The sequence below is a fragment of the Apodemus sylvaticus genome, chromosome 15 (assembly GCF_947179515.1).
Source record: "Apodemus sylvaticus chromosome 15, mApoSyl1.1, whole genome shotgun sequence".
In the NCBI taxonomy this organism is placed as follows: Eukaryota; Metazoa; Chordata; class Mammalia; order Rodentia; family Muridae; genus Apodemus; species Apodemus sylvaticus.
In genome coordinates, this window is record NC_067486.1 from 72,151,221 (window position 1) to 72,172,976 (window position 21,756).

A 21,756-nucleotide genomic window follows, 5' to 3' on the forward strand; every position below is an offset into this window, starting at 1 on the left:
AACTCTTAAGCAGTAGAGTTGACAAGTTCAAAAGCAAATATAGTTCATCAAAACATGAGAGATTATATTTGTATGTTTGGAAACATAACAAATGTTTCATAGGTGAGAATTATAGCTCTCATAATTTCCAACTTCTCCACAATCATACAGGTGCCTCAGGGTAAATTCCTAGTGTTCTACAGTTGTATAGGGTGCCATATTGTTTTTTTTACAGTTTTGTCTACACTTATTACTAGGTCTGTAGTTTTAGACATATAGTGAATGAGCCCAGTGTGGTAGGTGCATGAATGCAACTGAGCTTTAGAGAGAAAGGGCAGAATGGTCAGGATTTAAGAGCATTTTAAGAGCACCCTGGACAATGGGAGACTTTTCCTCAAAATAGAAAGAAAAGAATCAGAGATGCAGTGAATGCCTGTTAAATATCCATCCAGTGGTTTTTGATTTAGTCAGATTGAAATTTTCTCACACTTCAATAGGTAATTTAGGAAATATAGTGCTGTAACTCTTAAATTAACAATAACATTTGAGGCAAAATTCACTCCTAAAATCACTGAGACGCTCCTGTCCACCCATTTTGAATTTTCTTTGTTTACTTAATATTGTATGCTACAAAATATGAATTACAATAAAGAAAGACCTTATTATCAAGAATCTCATTCCACTTTCTCTCTCTTCTTTGCAAAGGAGCTGATTACTTTATTGTGGACTGTACTGTTAATTTGTACTTCTGTGAATGCATTCTCTAAGTGGTTCAAGTTTTCAATTCAGGCAAGAAGAATGAAGAGCCCATACCCCCCTGAATTTGACCGTCATATATTGCATCTGCACTTCAATGTCTGATTGGGGGACAACACTGACAACAGAGTCAGGGAAGTGCATAGCTGTGATACACACATTAATTATGAGCTACCTCTAGACCTCACTTTTCACAAGAGGTGACTAGAGAGGACAATAGCAGCAGCATCTACTGTTAACACCACCCAAAGGACATTTTAAAAATGGAAAACAGGACCATTTATGTCACCTACCCTGGGGGCATTTTGGAAGAGGTGGTGACAAGACTGAGAGAGGTAAAGGAGTACTTTAAAATACAGTCTTCTAGATGAGACATGGCCATGATAAACATGAATACTCAGCATCTATGACCACAAAAGAGACACTATCTATCTATCTATCTATCTATCTATCTATCTATCTATCTATCTATCTATTATCTATCCACACCTACATTTAATCAATATAATTCAGGCATACAATAAAAACATGTATCACCAAAATTCCTGATACATACACACTGCACACATAGAGGATAACTAATTATGTGTTCTATCAAATGATTATAGAAGTAATTTAACCTCATGAATACATACCATTGTTTTTAAGTTAGATGACTTATGGTGCATATGTTTTGACAAATTAATATAAAGATAATTTAGGAGTATAAAATCTAAAGATTACTATAAATTCATTTGGATATCAGTATAAAGGTCAATTTGAAAATTCAATATATTTCAACCACTTGTTCAAGAAGAAATTCTGCTTTCCTTGATTATCAGGCATAATAATGTCTCCCAATTTGACATTGCTTATTTAGAAATGATGTACTGTAAACACACATTAGGTTTTGAATGAGCAAGCTTATTTGGTATATAATAAACCAGAATAATAGAATAAATAGCTAGTGATAGAGAGATAGTTATATAGATATACAAACAGACAGACATATAGGTAGCAAAACATTAGGGAAACAACAAGCCAATCAACCAGGAAGGCCCCACTGAGGTAACCAGTTAAGGTTCTAGGGAGAGTGTTTCTGAGAGAGCAGAGGGTCCCCTTGGGTGGGGCTTCCAAATGAAGGGGAAAAAGTTTGAGTGGGGATTCATTTTGGAAAATGGAGATTTAGGAGTGGTAGGGGAGAGATTTGGGGTTTGATATATGGGGTTAGGCATATAGAACAGTCCTGTATCAAATTTTCAAGAGTAAGAATCAGGGAAAAAACCCTAAAAAGAACAGATAATCACAAATAGCAAGAGAATGTACACTAGCAGCTTAACAGCACACCTGAAAGCTTTAGAACAAAAAGAAGCTAATACACCCAAGAGGAGTAGAAGACAGGAAATCATGAAACTCAGGGCTGAAATCAACCAAGTAAAAACAAAAAGAACTATATAAAGAATCAACAAAACCAGGACATGTGTCTTTGAGAAAATCAATAAGATAGATGATAAACCTTTAGCCAGACTAACCAGAGGACGCAGAGATAGTATCCAAATTAACAAAATTAGAAATGAAAATGGAGAAATAAAGACAGAAACTGAGGAAATTAAAAAAAATATCATATCCTACTACAAAAGCCTATACTCAGCACAACTGGAGTATCTGGATAAAATGGACAATTTCCTAGACAGATACCAACTAGCAAGGACATGATGGTTTTAGTGCAGAATTCTATCTGACCTTCAAAGGAGACCTAATACCAATACTTTTCAAACTATTCCACAAAATAGAAACAGAAGGAACATTACCCAACTCATTCTATGAAGCCACAATTTTGCTGATACTAAAACCACACAAAGGTCATATAGGTAGCAAAACATCAGGGAAACACCAAGCAGAAATCAACCAGGAAAGAGCCAAAAACCAAAAGAGAACCTTAGATCAATTTCCCTTATGAATAGCGGTGCAAAACTACGCAATTAAATTATTGCCAACAGAATCCAAGAAAACTTCAAAACGATCATTCACCATGATCAAGTAGGCTTCATCCCAGGGATGCAGGGATGGTTCAATATACGGAAATCCATCAACGTAATCCATTTCATAAACAAATTCAAAGAAAAAAAAACCACATGGTCATTTCATTAGATGCTGAAAAAGCATTTGACAAAATTCAGCATCCTTTCATGTTAAAAAGTCTTGGAAAGAACAGGAAATCAAGGCCCATACCTAAACACAGTAAAAGCAATATACAGCAAACGAGTAGCCAACATCAAACTAAATGGAAAGAAACTTTAAGCAATCCCACTAACATCAAGGACTAGACAAGGCTGTCCCCTATCTCTCCATATTTATTCAATATAGTGCTTGAAGTTCTAGCTAGAGAAATTAGAAAAAATGAAGAGGTCAAAGGGACACAAATTGGAAAGGAAGAAGTCAAACTAACACTATTTGCTGGGCAGCGGTGGTGCACGCCTGTAATCCCAGCACTCTGGAAGGCATAGGCAGGTGGATTTCTGAGTTCGAGGCCAGCCTGGTCTACAAAGTAAGTTCCAGGACAGCCAGGGCTATATAGAGAAACCCTGTCTCAGAAAAAAAAAACAACCCAAAAATCCAAATTATCACTATTTGCAGATGATATGATAGTATACTTAACTGACCCAAAAAACTCCACCAGACAACTTCTACAGCTGTTAAACAACTTCAGCCAAGTAGCTGGATATAAAATTAATGCAAGCAAATCAGTAACCTTCCTATACTCAAAGGATGAACAGGCTGAGAAAGAAATTAGGGAAATGACACCCTTCACAATAGCCACAAACAATATAAAGTATCTTGGTGTAACTCTAACCAAACAAGTGAAGTTCTGAATGACAAGAACTTCAAGTCTTTGAAGAAAGAAATCCAAGAAGACCTCAGAAGATGGAAAAATCTTCCATGCTCGTGGATTGGCAGGATTAATATAGTAAAGATGGCTATCTTGTCAAAAGAAATGTACAGATTCAATGCAATCCCCATCAAAATCCCAACTCAGTTCTTCATAAAGCTAGAAAGAGCAATTCTCAAATTCATCTGGAATAACAAAAACCCCAGGATAGCTAAAACTATTCTCAACAATAAAATAACTTCTGTAGAAATCAATATCCTCAACCTTAAGCATTACTACAGAGCAATGGTGTTAAAAACTGCATGGTATTGGTACAGTGACATGCAAGTAGATCAATGGAATAGAATTGAAGACCCAGAAATGAACCCACACACCTATGGTCATTTGGTCTTTGACAAAGCAGCTACAACCAACCAGTGGAAAAAAGATAGCCTTTTCAATAAATGGTGCTGGTTCAACTGGAGGTCAGCATGCAGAAGAATGCAAATTGATCCATTCTTATCTCCTTGTACTAAGCTCAAGTCTAAGTGGATCAAGGACCTCCACATAAAGCCAGACACACTGAAACTAATAGAAAAGAAACTAGGGAAGACCCTTGAGGACATGGGCATAGGAGAAAATTTCTTGAACAAAACATGAGACCTCATAAAATTACTGAGTTTCTGTAAGGCAAAGGACATTGTCAAAAGAACAAAATGGCAACCAACCAATTGGGAAAAGATCTTTACCAATCCTACATCGGACAGAGTGCTTATATCCAAGATATACAAAACTCAAGAAGGTAGCCTCCAGAGAGCCAAATGACCCCATTCAAAATGGGGTACAGAGCTAAACAAAGAATTTTCACCTGAGGAATATCGAATGATGGAGAAGCACCTAAAGAAATGTTCAACATCCTTAGTCATCAGGGAAACGAATATCAAAACAATCCTGAGATTTCACTTCACACCAGTCAGAATGGCTAAGATCAAAAACTCAGGAGAAAACAGGTGCTGGAGAGGATGTGGAGAAAGAGGAATACTCCTCCACTGCTGGTGGGGTTGCAAGCTGGCACAATCAGTCTGGACTCTGGAAATCAGTCTGGTGGTTCCTTAGAAAACTGGGCATGATACTACCAGAGGACCCTGCTATACCACTCCTGGGTATATACCCAGAGTATTCCCCAGCATGTAATAAGGATACATGATATTCTATGTTCATCGCAGCCCTGTTTATAATAGTCAGAAGCTGGAAAGAACCTAGATGTCCCTCAATGGAGGAAGGGATACAGAAAATGTGGTATATATACACAATGGAGTACTAGTCAGCCATTACCAACAATGAATTCATGAAATTCTTAGACAAATGGATGGAACTGGAGAACATTATCCTAAGTGAGGTAACCCATTCACAAAAGAACCCTCATGGTATGCACTCACTGATAAGTGGATATTAGCCTAGAAACTTGGTATACCCAAGACACAATTCACATATCAAATAAAGCCCAAGAAGAAGGAAGGAGAGGCCGCTGGTCCTAGAAAGGCTCAGTGCAGCAGTGTAGGGGAATATCATGACAGGGAAGCAGGAAGGTGTGATTGGGAAACAGGGCGAGGGAAGAGGGCTTATGGGACTTTTGGGGAGGGTGTATCCAGGAAAGGGGAAATCATTTAAAATGTAAATAAGGAATATATCGAATAAAAAATAATAATAAAACTTAAAAAAAAACAAATAGCAATATATAGACATAATACCATCAAGTCAGAAGTCACAATATCCCACAGAAACTGGAACATTGTGACAGTCAACTTAGATTCTTGAGTTTTCATTCCATGGATGAATGTACAATACTGAACTCCAGTTTTCCATAACCTCTGCAGGATCTTTTACATTGTGGGATAGCAACATCTATTGGAGATGGATCACCTTGTAGCTACTCCCAGGGACAAGATGCTCATGCTTTCCGGCTGTCTCATTTGATCTCTTCCCCTCACAGGGTTGAGAGGGTGCAGTCCATGCCACCAAGGGGGCCTTGGAGAGGCTTTGAGACAAACATGCTTGGGCTCTGAAACTGAGGAACAATTTCACTTCCAGAACTAGCTTCTCAGTGCATTCAAACTAACCTAGAGAATATTGCGCACACAGTTTAAAAAAATAGCTTTTTTCCTGTTTAGCTGTAGGTTTACACCACTCTCCATATTGACATGTAGTAAGCTTTTAAAAAGTGAGAGCATTGTCATATACATTTTATATTCTGTTATCAACTTTATTATGTTTATGAGGCTTTTATAAGTAATATACTTTATTTAAGCCATGTGTGTATTAATGTGCTCTGTAGTGCCACGATGTGGATCTTGCCTTAAACACATGAGTCTTTTGGGGTTATTTTGGGGTTATAACAAGAATCCATTTTACTTCTAATCTTACATTCCATGGCTATGTAGCATATATGTTGTCATTTCATTATTTTTTATCTTATGTACCAAGAAATACTCCTTAATTTATTTACAGTGATCTGTTATGCATAGTAGACATTCACTGGGAACTGGATGGATGGGTGGGTGGGTGGGTGGGTTGAGAGTTGGACAGTTGGTTGAGTGGATGGATGGATGAATGGATGGATGGATTGGAGGCTAGGTGCCTGGCTGATGTATGTATGTATGTATGTATGTATGTATAAGTGAATAGATGGATGAATAGGTGGATAGTTGATGGTCTCCTTGTAAATAGGTTTTCCTCTGATTGGCTGAATACTTCTTCCATTGAGGCTTTCCTCTTATTTCTTTAAAATTTTATTCTATTATTTTGCATGTATGAGTGCTTCGGCTACATGTATGTCTGTGTTCTTCATGCATATACTGTCCCCAGAAGCCAGAAGAGGGTGGTGAATCCCTGGGATTTCAGTTACAGATAGCTGGGTCCTGGGAACAGCATGCATGTCCTCTGGAAGAGCAGTGTTCTTAACTGCTGAGCTATTGGTCCAGCTCTGCCTTTGATTTTTAAAAAATAATTTTAGACTTTAGAAAAATTCAAGTAGTGTAGCAAGCACCTGTGCACCACTGTCTCTAATAGCAAAGGTTCATATAGCAGCAGAGCAATTAACACAGCCAGAAAAATAGACACCCTTGCAGTACTGTTTACTGGGTTACAATGTTTATATAAATTCACTTTGCCACTAATAAACTTTTTCCTGAGCTTCTCCTTCCACATATTTTAATGAAACATTTCAAATGAAATAATAATTTTATATCTTTTTTATAAGTGGAGGTTAAGGTTAAATAGTACCTGAGAGATATTTCAATTCTACTCATGGTTATTAATAGAAACAAAAAAGATAAGTCTTTAAGTTGCTAACATGTCTTTTCTTTCTCTACTCTGTGTAGGGGAGGACTAAAGTGAGTTGATTGTTTGAAAAAAAAATCTTGTTACTATTAGCATCTGCCAGAAGTGTTTTGTTTGGTTCATAGACATCATTAGGTCCAAACCAACTTTACCAGTCCATCTTCAGAGAACTGATGGACACCTGCTCTTTTGTTCATGGGGAAAAGACTAATTATATATAATTGAGTACAAAGCAAATGGTTTATTTTTTTTTAACTGCAGTAGCAGATAAGAATCACTACAAATGTAATGATAACAAAAATGCAAGGCTGTGTTGGAACACTGCTACAAAAAAAAAAAAAAGAGACAATTGCAGCTTGGAGGGTATTAATAGGAATATTTTACATAGAATTTAAAGGCCCATTATTCTGTTCCATAAGTTATCATAGGAGATGAATTTGAAAAGGTTAAAATGCTGGGAAGAAAATAATGATAATATTGTAACCAGAGGCATTGTTCTTAGTTTGCTGAAAAACACACAATGTACCCTCTGACTGTGGAGTGGGCAGCATGCTAAGCTGGTGTCATTGTTATGAGGGAGAGTGGGGTCATGCTCACCCACCTGGAGAGAGGGAGAGGGTGATGGGAAGCCTTTGATGTGGCAGGGAGAAGCAAGCACTCAAAATAGTTTCGGAGTGAGGCATCTGGGCTATCCTTAGGTCCTTTCTTTCCAGCATCATCGTGGGAAGGAAATACAAGTGTGAGGGACAACAATATAAAGGCACAGGAGCAGTTGGAGAGAAACTGTCAAATCGTCCCAGGAGCAGCAGGACTAGCCCTACATCTAGATGGCCTTGCTGCATGGTTTCAGGTGGGATGTGAACCATTCCACAGGTATAATCGTGCAAAGCCCCTGGATAGGTCATTGAAGATAAAAACGAACCCACTCAGGATTCATGTCTGACCATGGACGAAACAAACAAGGTTGTGGTAGAAAGGAGAGAATTGCCACTTTTCAGTTCCTGCTGGTGAGTGTCACTGCTGTTTTATCAAGCAAAGCCTTCTACATAAGACTTGTAAAGATGACACTAGACTCAATCTCACTCCCCCTCCTCTTCCCCCACTTTACAGCACTCAGGTTGAGGGAAATCCAGTTCTCTGAACCCTTCCCAAGTCACTTACCACAAACAAACTCCATTTTGTATTTTCTTCTTGGTCAGACACAGAAGTTCTGTCATGGTACATATCTTTGGTACTTGCTATAGATTTGTTAAACTCAAATTTGTTAAAACATGGATGTGTTTCTGATATACCTTGAAGGGAAGGTATTGACAGGTGTTCCTTGCAGTCCACTCTCCTCTGACTGGCCACAATCTTGGTATTTTCCCCTGCTGTTCCTGGTGTTCTCTCTGGCTGTTCCTCATCGCTTCTCTGTTCACTCACTACCTTATCATCTTTTAAAATTCAGAATATATGTTTGACATATTATTTTTCATATCAATACAAATTTCATTGGAATAATTTAGATACCTAATTTGTGGGCTAAAGAACTGGCCCATCCAGGCAGGTGGTGGTGGCACACACCTTTAATCCCTGTCCATCTCTGTGAATTCAAAGCCAGCCTAGTCTACAGAGCTAGTTCTTGGACAGTCAAGGCTACAAAGACAAATCCTGTCTCAAACAGAACAAAACAGAATTGCCTTAATAGATGGAGCATTTGTTGTGAAAGACTGAGGACCTGTTTCCATCCTCAGAACTCCATGAACAACACGTGGGAAGTAACAGCATTTGCACACATCTGACTAGCCTTATATGTGTCTATGTGCTATGTCCACTTAAATATAGAAACATTATCGTTATGAATTATGTTGAATACTTCCTTATGTGTCATATAAACCTTGTGTTACTTCTGTTACATCTCTTTATGCTATTCTTTGAAGCAGACATTATTATTTGTATTTTATATAAATTTACATAGTACCATCTTTGCTATTTGTGTTGTACAACGTTTTTGCTCATTTTGTTGTCTTTGAACATTTTTGTCTTTCCTCTTCTACTTTAAACATGGCTTTATTCCCTTTCTTTCCTATTTTTTTTAACCTATTCATTCCTGCTAAGCTTAGTGACAAAGACCTATACTAGGAAAGATGGAGCAGAGGAATCATAATTTTAAGGCCTGTCTGAGCTACTAAATTTAAGATCAACCTGGGCAATTCAATGAAACAAACAATGAAACATGAAATTAAAGAGAGCTGAAGAAGGGGAAGATTTTAGAGGAGTTGATTAGCATGTCAGAGGCCCTGGGCCCAGATCTCTCTCTCTCTCTCTCTCTCTCTCTCTCTCTCTCTCTCTCTTTCACACACACACACACACACACATACACACATGTATATATACATTCATTACACACATACATACAAATTCACATAGACATGCATACATGCACACATACATGCTTACAAACACACATGTACATATACACATACATTCATACAAACTCACATACACATTCATACACACTCACACAGATGCATACACTCTGTCACACACACAACACACACACACACACACACACATACACGTACACAGTCACACACATGATCCCTAGACTGAAAAATCAGTTATTTTGTTTGTTTTAATAATTTCAGGGTTTTTTTTTACAGCTAACATATAATTAATTTGCATCCCTTAATTCTGTTTTTTAACATTTTATATTTCTCTGTCATAAATACAATGATAGCTTTTAGATCTTATGAAAAATTTAACTTCATTATGATAATTTTCTTGTAAAGAAACATAATTCAGAACAGCCTATATCTGAATTTTTTTTTTTTAGAAATCTAATTGTAAATGTAAAATGTTAGTCATGGTTATGTTTTCTATACAATACCAAGCATATGATGTTTTGATACCACCAGTCACAAGCGTGTAGACATAGCCAAAGCCAGCAGGAGCTCATCCTGCTCAACTATGAACAGAAACCCGAACCAAATGGTTGCTCAGGGGAAAACTGTCAAGGGAACCTCATGCATCTAGTTATAAGGCTCTAAGATGCCTCTAAGGCCGGGAAGACATTCCCAGTCCCTAATGATAGGTCTTCTTGGCCCAGACCTTCCTCATTCACCTGCTGGAGTGCACTTGCTACAGCTCTTGACAATAAAAAGCTATGGCACATCTAATTTTGTTTTCTAAAGCCATCTGTGTTGGAGGACTATGTCGTCATTTCTTGTGAAATTATACCTGTAGGTTAAGTTGAACAGGAAATAAGTGGGTGCATTATCCTTGCAGGGATCCCCAGCAAAGCTTTTATCCCTCTAGGTGGCACTATGGCACGGGCAGGGCTGTCACTCTTCTGGGACTGTTACTTCTTTGTAGCACAGTTAGCTGTGACCCTTAGCTTGTTAATTCATGTATTTCATTACATTTTTTTTTTTATTTTAAGAAAAGAAAGAACTTTGCAATCTGATTTGAAGATTAAGAGGCTAGTTCTGGTATTTATTAAAAATGTGTAGTTTTGTTGTTAATGACATTGCCTCAATATAATATTTGTGGAAAGCTAGAACAAGACCCATGTATTCCCTTGAATAGTTTAGCTCCTTACATATATCACAAGGAATAACTCCCCTGGCTCCTTTAACCTGGATCTGTCACTTTATTCTTGACAGAATATTTCTTTTATAGTGGGGAGACTCTTGCTCCAAGGAAACTATTCAGAAAAAGCAAAACATGAAACAGTGAAATTGTGCTCTTGTTTATTTGTGTATTAATAGGTGGATACACTGGTTTAGAATCTTTTAAAAACTATTTAACCGAGTGAATTCCTAAAAGCTGGTGAGGCCTGAGTTGTCTTTAATCCTTTCCTGGCTCCATGAGGTAACTGATAGTTGGCCTTGGGTTAGTAACATGAACTCTCTCCCATTTATATGAGCTCAGTTGTACCAGATGAGAGGGGCAAATAATTCCATAAAGTCTTTATGCTCTTTTCTTTCCTTTTGGTGCAGAAATAAATGTGTGCTAAGTAATTTTTTTATCACTCCCCCCTTTTTTGTCTGAGAAGTAAATATGAAGTCATTAATTGGTAAATCAATGCTTTGTATTGTCAAGACATGTATAATGACCCCTGCATGTCATGGAGCTGTGATTTGCACCCAGGATCTAGGGTTAACTTCTCTATGCATTTAGTTCATCTGCTCATTAAATGAGAATATGTTAGCACTTAGTTTTCAGGGATTTTGCATCAATTAAGTGACATATGAAAAGTGTTTCATATAGTACCTAGAACACAGTGGTTCTTAATAAAGCCAATTTATTATTGTTACATTGCTATTAGAGCTAGAGAGCCTGTTTTGTTTGACTGTTTTGGGGGAGCGATTATAAGCAGCTCATAGATCATGGTAATTTAGGAGAAGTAGAATTCTTCACAGTGGTTGATGTTGTATGAAACAGTTTGAAGTGTTTACACAGGAGGGTATAGAATAATATTCTAATAGTTCAGAAAATGTAGATCGTCAGCATCATGTGAGGTCTTTGTAGAAGCATATATCTTCCAGCTCATCTCTAGACAGATATGCAATCAAACATAATTTGGAAAAATAACAAAGGACTTAGTGCAAGAAAAACTATATACTACACAACACAGTCTTATGCTTTTGAGTTTTTACACACTAATTCTGTTTTCTTAAAAAATCATGAATCTTATTCACCTGGTAGAATGGTTAGTTGTATCTACTTGAAAGGATCTATAATTACCCAGGAGATGGGCCTCTGACCATGCACCTGGGAAATTAATTATCTTGATTATGTTAATGGAGGTAAGACGACCTACCCACCATGGGTGGCATCATTCCCCTGGCTAAGCTCTTAAACTGTAAATGGAAGAAGGAAATGGAGCAGCAGCTCGCATTCAGCCCTTGCTACTTCCTGATGATGCATGTGATATGACCAGCTGCTTTTAAGCTCTGGCTGCTTTGATATCCCTGTCATGACGGACCCTTTAAACTGTGCATCAGAGTAAGCTGTTTCTTCCTTAAATTGCTTTTTTTCAAGGTGCTCTGTCACAGCAACATTAAAGTAAGGAAAGCATCCAATGAGTCACCCTAATCACAGCAGAACATCTCAGCCCTTACACTGCTTTGGTAGGCTGCCTCCACACCTGCTCAGCAACTGTTCTCTGTCACAAAATTCTTACTTCACTCTGCTGCCTGCGAGCCCTATGCATCCATTTATAGCTGCACGGATCACATTATGCTCAAGGGCTACCTGCATCTGCATTTCCATGTTTGAGAACTACTTCCTTATTGGTTGTAGCAAGCAGTGAAACATGTTCCAAGATCCCAAACTCAGGGGCACATGTGCTGGCTTTCATTGACTTATGTCAAGTAAAGACAGTTGAACGGAACAGATTTCAGCCAACGACACATCTACTTTTCCTTATCCTCCTTCCAGCTCCTGGAGTCTCAAAGACCTTCAAGTCTAGATCTGTGGCTTTCTTTCAGCGTTTGTAAAATAGACATATACAACAATAAGGAACTACTTACACCTGCTCTCCATCACCTGTGGAAAGACATGGCAGCTTGAAAAGAGGGTCAGATCACTTGGCTTTCCCCTGCTTAATCCTTAACATTTCCTTGTCTGTAAAATCATGTGTTTGTAAAAGACATGCTTAAAAACGGAAACTTTTTAAGTTTGTAAGTTGGCAAAGATTATTTTCAACTTTAAAAAGACTGTAAAAAAGGCAAAGGTGTAAGATGCAGCAGCACAGGAGGTTTAGTACTGAATGTAAGAACAGTGGTGAAAGTCCCTTCAACCTTCAACCAATACACAGAGCTGAAGCGGGCACCTCTTGTCCTTGAAGTCCCCTGGTGTTTCCCAGCTAGTCTTTTTACCCAAGGTTTCAGCCTCACCCATCCTCCTTGGTCAGAGACCTGGTAAAGACAAAATAGGAGAGAAACTCACTGCACTGTTCAATTCCCCCCCCCCCCCAAGCTCTAAGAAGAAAGCACACATTTGGTAAGATTTGATATACGCCAACCTCCTACTTTAGGGCTTCCTCCACGTTATCTACTTAAAGTTGACCTCACTGTTCCTCAGACACATCCGGTCTGTTCCACGTCAGGGCACCAGAATCAGCACTGCTCCGTGTGCTTAACATCCTTCTTTCTAATCTTTTGTATATTTCACTCTATTTTTGTTTTTCTAGTTAAATTTCAATGCAGATAAACTTCAATCTCTGTGATTAACAGTCTCTCTTGGATACCTGATGCTTTTTTCACATTTCTTAATACTATTTATTTAATAAAATGATTTTACTGTCCCATAGAACCAGTAAAGCATTTCTATATAGACGACACATTTTTTTATCAGTCAATACTATGAGTGGAAATTTGATATCAATACCACCCACTCCACACACCTAATTCCTTTCAGTGTATAACATCTCTAAAGACAAGGCTGTTGGTCTTTTGTTTTTGCAATTGCCCCTTTGAAGGTTTCTTTATCTGTAAGACCTGCATTCCCTTCCAGACAGTCTGTATATCTTATTTATACAGTTGTGTATTTATTTACGGGCAACCTTCTACCTACTCTCAGGGTATTACCTGGATTTCTCTCTGTACCTTGGCAATTAGTATGGATCTGCCACGTGGTCAGTTCATGGCAGTGGGGTTTAATTATAAGCAGGTAGTTAAATTACTTAGTCATAGTTGCAAAGTAAGTAAGGAAATGGGGGCAAATCCTAAGTGCATACTCATATGGACTGGTGATTTCAGGGCATATTACCATGAAATTTAAAGGACATATTATATATCTTCAATGAGGGGAGTCAGGAAAATAAAATGGCTATGTGCCAAACATAATTTAATTGATATTTTTACATTTGTTTATGTGAATATGGTCGTGCTAGGAAGCTCATGTAGAGGAACAAGGACTCCTTTTTCATTGGGAGATGGCTCTCTCTTTCTACCATAAGGGTTCCAGATATTGACTTCCGGTCATCAGACACAGCAAGTGCCTCTTCCCACTACAGTATCTCCCTGACCCTAAGAACCTATTATTTAGTTTTAGTTTTTTTGGCATATAGTTTTGGGATATGTCTATCATAATAGTTAATGTTTACTGAGCATTTTCTAAGTGTCTAGTACATTTTTGAAAATATTTACAAATTTTGCATATGTACAAATATGTACCCACAGAAACTCTTCCTGTTTTGAGTATGAGTGCATTGAGACATGGGAAAGTTAAATAGTTACCCCATGACTATACATATATTAAATATTAGGCTTATGACTAGGACTCAGTGAATTCAACTCCTGAGTTCTTGATCCAGTCTACACTGTAGCCCCAGGGTCTCATTCCTGGTGAATATTCCTCCATTCATAGCAAACATTTCCTTACATTATGTGTGTGCATACCTCTGACAGCACTTCACAAACATTAAGACAGGAATATAACTGACTGATCAATATGCATTGTTTTTAAACAGGGTAAACATTAAACTTGAGAATTTTTCTTCAGTATGTTTGATGGTTAATTAAAATGTTGCTTGAAAGTAGTAAACCATTATACAGTAATTTTCAAGACATTGGATCTTCTTTCCTGTTTCATTTTATCTGACTTGGGAAGTTTGATGTGGGTGGGCTGTATATGTTTGCGTGTGCATACATTTTCACTTATTTTCCAACATCCCATATAGAGTGGTCCTTGGCTGACATTCAGTCAAGTTCTAGTGTGGTTGCTCTTCATAAACTACTCCCTCTGAACCAGAGATGAGGTTTGAAACATCCCTGTCTATCACCACATATCTGCACAGCATTATTGAACCCACTTCACAGGGTGTCAGCAGAATCTTTCAGAATGTTCTAGATGACTTCTAACTGCCACATCTTCTTTAGGAATCACAGGAACCGTTGCTCTTACTGTTTCTCTTGAATGTGTTTATGCTCATTTTCCATATTCCAATCACAGCATAGGAGAAAAAGCAGAGGACTCAGTGGCAATCATGGATACCATTTACCAGTGTCATGAACTTGGAAAGGTTAGCACCATGAAGCCAAAGTTTTTGCATGTGTAGTGTATATCTGGGAAGCTCCTGGATCATTTGTAGGCATCTCCACTAAAGAATATTCTCTCACTAGTATCAGTAATCTATTACTGAATACATAACTTTGTGGCACAAACTTGTGGATCTGTGGCTTTCTGAGCTTCTCCAGTCTTACAATTACTTTCTCTAGGTGTGTATGTGTGTGTGTGTGTGTGTGTGTGTGTGTGTGTGTGTGTGTTGGGTGTTGTTCAGTTTGGGAAAAATGTATGAAATCAATGGAATGTGAAACTTTGCTGCAATCTGGGGGCATCTCCTTTATGGGAAATTAGAATTATCACTTCCTGGTCCCTGACGATTAATAATTTGGGCAGGGAAATACCAATGTTTCCAGTGCAAAAGAACATAGTTCCTGTCCTGTCATATATTCCAACTCTCTTGATTTTTAATATTGCTGCACAATAGAATCACCTGTATTTAACTAACTCTGTAGTTAAAGAGTATTGATTTTCTTTTCTATCACAGAGATTTTTATATGCCGATGATGTAGGCATCAGAATTTAAACAACAATAACAACACCCACCAAACCCTCCCTAGAATGCTGTGATGTGCAACAGTTTGTGAACCAATGAGCTATACTTATCTTTGGCATGTCACTTTTGAGGTTTGCATTTCAAATTTGCATTATTTTATTGTACAACTTCATCCAAAATTTTAATTAGCTAATAGTACAGAAATACCATCACAATCTTTCCTGGAAATTTTAGCAATATTTTATTTTAGAAATAGGTTATGAAGCTGGTAATGACAGGTTTGTAGAACAAGTGATTTTCCTGTGTGCCTAACAGGTGCCACTAAGTTCACACAACCTTCATTTTGCCTGAATTCAGACACCTTCCTCCAGTGGTTGTTACCATGGCCATCATGTGGGCACCCATTTTTATCCATACCAACAGACTGAGGACTGGCAGCCTTCTGGTCATGGAGGTTCACAAAAAAGATTGGATATAGCTCCTTCCAATACTCAGAGCAGTAAAGGAGTTTGGACTTACCTTTAAAAATAAAACTTGATATAATATACTTCTGGTACTATGGAGTGATCAGGCAAATCATGAGGTTTTAGAGATCAGAGATTTCCCCAAAGCCATGGACTCAGATGAGGTTAGTTTTAAATTGAATCTTGAAGAATAGGAACAGGACATATAAGCTAAGATTAGAAAAATCAAGTTTCAGATAAGGAATCAGGAAATCACTTGGTGGAGAAAGCTCCTGGCATGTTGGAGAAAAATGAGTTGACTAGTTTGGAAAGAGATTGAGTGGAAGAAGTGTCGAGTCATGTTTCAGACATTGAGGGGAGTCATGTTGCTGTTGGGGGAAACAGAATCAGGGTAATTTCAGGTGGGTGGGAGCAGGGCCCAGGGCTTTGGAAACCTTCCAGTCATCTTTTATGCTAGAGAGGAGTCAAAACAAAGCTTTTAGCTAGAGAATGATAAAAGGAAAAAATCAGCATTTTGTTTTTAAATCACTTTTAATCCCACAATTTCTAAAAAAAATTATCGCATTGTATTTATTTCTGTGGCACTCCTTATAGCTCCAGTGTGAGTCAGACTTTTTTTTTTTTTTGCATGGTAACTTGTGTTAGTGAGGCTCACAGTCTAGTTCTAGAGAGTGTTAACTAGTTTGCTCAAATAAGGTGTTTTGTACTTTTTCTGTGCAATTGTACATAAGAAATGAAGTTTCATATTTTGAGTAGGTAGAATATTTCAGGAGTATTTCTGCCTCACACTTGCAATTTTGCTCTCCATTGGTCTGTTTTCTCATTATTTTTATAACTGGATTTTAAATGCTTAACGTGTCTCTTATTTAAGAACAACAGTATCACATGTAGGATTTAGATCTCAAGTCAGCTTATTTGTTTGCTGCCTTGATGATCCCGGGAAATATGCAAATGTACACCTCAACTTTCTTTCTGGCTTGTAAAGATGGATGCACAGGACACACATGGAATTAATACATGATATTAATATAATGTTTCAAACTGACTACCACAATACCAAGGGTAACACCTGTCTTTTCCATCACTCTGTCCTCAGTTGCTCAGTGCCTGGAATATACACACCGCATTAATGAGTAAACCTAACAGAAAATAATTTCAATATGGCTGCAGCATGGAGTGGCAGATTTGTGGGAGACGTAATTGTGAAAGCTCTAAAGCATGGAAAGATTCTTGCATGCTTTGCCTCGCCCATTGATCTTGTGGACTGACAACCTGTGCTATTCACTGAATTCTCCGAACGGGCTGGGAGACATGTCTTCTGTGTAAGACAAATTGGCTGCTGAGAAAGAGTGATGACAGACATTTGCTTCCATTATCGATAGTGAAGTGCTTCATTTTTCATCCTAAAAGGGGGGAAAAAGATTCACATTGTATTGACTTAATTATGCAGGTTTTTTCCAACATCTATGGAGTCTCAGGGAGAGCATGATATGGTAGCCTCATCATTACAAAACCAAAGGCAGGCCCATTCTTAGTGCTCAGGTATGTACATGTTTGCTAGTTTTTTCTTTGTTTGTTTTTTGATTTTGTAAAAAAAAAAAAAAAAAAAAAAAAAAGACACTGCCACGTTGCTCATTCTCACCAAGCTGGAAATCCACAATCTTTGTTGTCAGGCAATGGATTAGAAGAGAAATCTCAGTCTCTAAGCCCCAGACCACTAATCACTTCCATAAGTCAACAGATTCATCAGGGAAACTAAATCAGCTAGTTTGATTATTTGGCCAGTTGTTTATAAAGCAGGGCACCAGACTGGATGCATTGAGTCAGCACAGTCTAAAGTATGTTGACTCTCCAGTCTTACATAGGATGTTATTTAAAGTATATGTTGTTTGGACTTCCTGGATTTGCATTTGGGTAAGGTGAAACCCAAAGCTTTCCTTATCCCAGGGTAGTTTAAGAAAGCCAAATTAAAACATGGAATGGAGATCATGCAGCCCTCCTACCCCTAAGTTCCAGATTTAGAGACAGAAAAACAACAAACTTGGAACCTTTTGGCTTTTCTATGTCTGCCCAGTTCCAGAATAATTACATGGAGGCTTATTTATTTATGAATTTATGCCTAGGACTTAAGCTAAGCTTGTTCCCTAACTATCTCATTGCTCAACTAACCTGCTTATACTATTCTATATATGTCATGTGTATGGTTACCGCTTCTCAATGTCTTACATCTGAATTCCTCCACATCTTGGTGGCAAATTTCCTGCCTCTGAGTCTTTCCCAGAATTCCTATCTCTTCCCGGAACTCCCATCTGTTCTCTCCTGCCTTGCTATTGACTGTTCAACTCTTTATTAACAGCTGATGCTTTTACACCATGCACAAGAAGTTGTCCCAACACAAACCCAACCAACATGCTAATGATGTTTTGTGTTTTGCCTTGATAAATTTAGATTTGATTTCTTTCTATTTTATTATCTTATTATATCTTCATAAACACTCAATGAACTATATAGAAAGAGCAAAGAATCTTTATCACCAAGGTCTTAAATCTGTTAAGTAGAGGGGCGATGTCTCAACATGGACTGAGCCTCATTCTGATCTTGTGATCCTCACATGAAAACTAAAGGAATAGACCAATCTTATTTGTCTCTTCATTTCCGTAAGAAAAAGTGAAAGAATTATTTAGGTTTTGATTGTGCAAGGCACTCTTGATACTACAAAATGAGTAAGTAAAAAATTTCAGCATTTAATAGTTTTTCAAAGAAATTACTAAAACAGTTTAATTTCAGAAATCAAGTTCACCTGTCTCTCATCATTCTTGCCTCTTGGCACTCTCACCTATTTGCCCCTCTTGGGCTCTCCTCCCCCCTTCTCTCCTTGTGGTCATGGCCAGCCTCCACTCACTCCTTCTCTCTCTCTCTCTCTCTCTCTCCTCCACTTCTCTCTCTCCTCCACTTCTCTCTCTCCTCCACTTCTCTCTCTCTCCCTCTTCCTCTCTCTCTCTCTCTCTCCTCCACTTCTCTCTCTCCTCTACTTCTCTCTCTCCTCCACTCCTCTCTCTCCTCCACTTCTCTCTCTCCTCCACTTCTCTCTCTCCCTCTGCTCTCTCTCTCTCTCTCTCTCTCTCTCTCTGCTCTCTCTCTCTCTCTCTGCCTCCACTACCACATTAACTCCCATCCTCTGCCCTGAATAAACTCTACTCTATACCATGAAAAAAAAAACCAAGAAATCAAGTTCACCATTTATGCATACAGTAAAGCATCATGCACACACATTTGTATTAACCATGGTTAGAGTAGTTTAGCAGGCAGGTATTCTTAAAGGTCATTGCCAAGTAAATGATGTATTTAATAGATACCAAGATATTTGAAAATAGCAAGCTTACAAAGACACATGCATATACACAAGCATGAAAAATTGTGAAATAGGTACTGTGTGCAGAGTTAGGGTGCTGTGTGCAGTGTAGGATGGAGATGAGGAATGAATAATGAGTTTAAATGAGTAAGCAAGTCTAACTCTCCCATAATTTATATAATAATATCCTTTGTATTATTAAAGGATACAAGAGCTTAGTCCATGTTTCATTTTGCTGAACATTTAACCATGACATTTTGTTGTTGAGAACAGAAAGGTTGCAGAATTGGCATTAGAGAGTGATAAATAAAATAAGTAATAAAGACAAATATTAATTTCATGACAAATAGATACCAGTGGAGTGCCTTAAATATTATTTTAAATATTACAATTATAAATATTTCAATAGGCTTTAGGATTATAGGAGAAAACAACTGGATATCTGTTTGCTTTAGGTTAAGGCTTTGTATTATAGAGGATTTTATTCATACATTAACAAAATGTCTTTGTTGAGAACATCTTGAAATCTAAAAAAAATATTTTTAAATATCTCCATTCTCTCAGTATCTTACATTTAGTTTCTATTGGGTCATAAGATCTTTCCCCCTCATTGGTCCTCAAAACCTCAACCATTAGTTTGAAATACAACTGTGATTTTTTTTTATACCTGTTCATTATTACAAGAAACAGGAAACTTGTCCTTATAAGTTACTTATGGGGCCAGTGAGATGGCTCAGAGGGTAAAAATGCCAGCTAACAAGCCTGAAAACTGAGTTACATTTCTAAGAGTCGCATGGGGGAAGGAGAGCATGGTTCCTGTGAGTTACCTTCTAACCTCCATATGCGAGCCTGCACCTGCACTCCTCCATACAAGTAGTGTGAACATACAAAATATGACTAAGATGAAATTTAAAATGCTATTCGTGAGAACACTGAGTTTGTATCTTTCAGAGGTGATTTTGCAGGGGCCCTTTTCTCTTCTCATTTCTTCTCTTCACTTACCCACTTGCCTTCCTTCTTTGGGATATATGGATGTGCTGCTATATCCTTGTCACTTGAGGCATATAATAAGCAGCTGGAAATTAATTTGAGAATAGCATAGCATTTCATGAAACGGTATCTTTCTATTCCAACATCATTTTGAAAGATGTGCATATTAGTCTGGGTATTATCACAGAACAGAACTCCAAGGATGAATGGATGTGTGTGTTAAATTAAATTAACTTTAAAGTAGTAACCACAGAAGAGGCATACCTAAGTGCATAGCCTCTGTAGCTATGTGTTCCTTGAGGCTGGGTACCTCAGCGATGATAGTAGTTCCACAATAGCTCTCAGTAGGGAGTAACAACCCACAGTTGCTCAGTTCACAGGCTGGGGGTGGGGGTCTCAGCAGTCCCAATCTTGTGCAAAAAGCCCAGAAGATTCCTGCGGAGATGCTGATCTTTAACCTACCATGAAAGCTTGGAAATGAAGTGCTTCTGATATCAGAGAAGGAATCAGCTGCAGCAACAGGCAAGAAGGAATGTTCAGCAAGCAAAGGACAGAGCATCCTCCTGCTATGCCCATTTATCTGAGCTCTTAGAGAAGGCACAGCCCACAATCCAGGGACCACCAGTCCAAAAAAACTGGGACATTTTCGCAGTTGAGGCTCTCCATTTAGGTGATATTATTTGTGGCAAGTTCACATTCACAACAACCTGCTCTGTTTTTATTACAGTGGATTCTACAAACTCTCCCCCTTTTTGCCACCTTTCATCTCCCTGTATCCTGACAAACAGCACACAGTCGCTCTCTCATATAAGCCCCTGCATTCCGTGTTTCACTTCTCAGAATATAGGGACTTTCTCTCTTCTGTGAGATTCCATATTCAAATGTATTTTGTGTGCAGTAAATATTAACTTAAATTTTCTCAAATAGTCAATTATGGAAATGTGACCTAGAAAAGATATGATTAAGCAAGACAGAGAATTTTGATGCATTTATTTATTATTCAGTCTTTGTTAAGTAACAGCTTCTTAGATCAAGGCCATGTTAGGTCCAGTGCCTTCAAGTCAAAGCCTAAGAAGAACCCCCAGAGGAAGATGTATTCACTGCAGGTTGTGTCTGTTAGAGCCACTAATCTTCCCTTGAACATCCAGGGCATTTGACATATTGTAAGTGCACAGTCGATAGATCTTTATGAAAGTGATGTGTTTCTAAATAAGGCATATTTTGTATGTAATTAAATGTTCTGTAGACTTATATTTAAATGACATATAAAGAACACAAACTGTGACCATGTTACCCAGCAAGACATTACAGAGGTGTCTTAAGAGATTTACACTTAGGAATGATGATAGATAGGTAAATAAATAATTCTTAGTCTCATTTCCAGCATTCATCAATAAGATAACTATAGGAAGGCACCTACTATCTCTGATGGGCTTCTGCAAAACTCAGAGGATTGTTGAATAAATTAGAGTTTGAAAAA

At 37.9% G+C, this 21,756-nt stretch overlaps 1 protein-coding gene across 2 annotated transcripts in view; it reads left to right on the top strand.

Moving 5' to 3' along the window:
* Fgf12 (fibroblast growth factor 12) overlaps positions 1–21,756 on the top strand; it is a 563,409-nt gene that overhangs the window by 351,304 nt on the left and 190,349 nt on the right. The gene's annotated exons all lie outside the window — the stretch shown is intronic.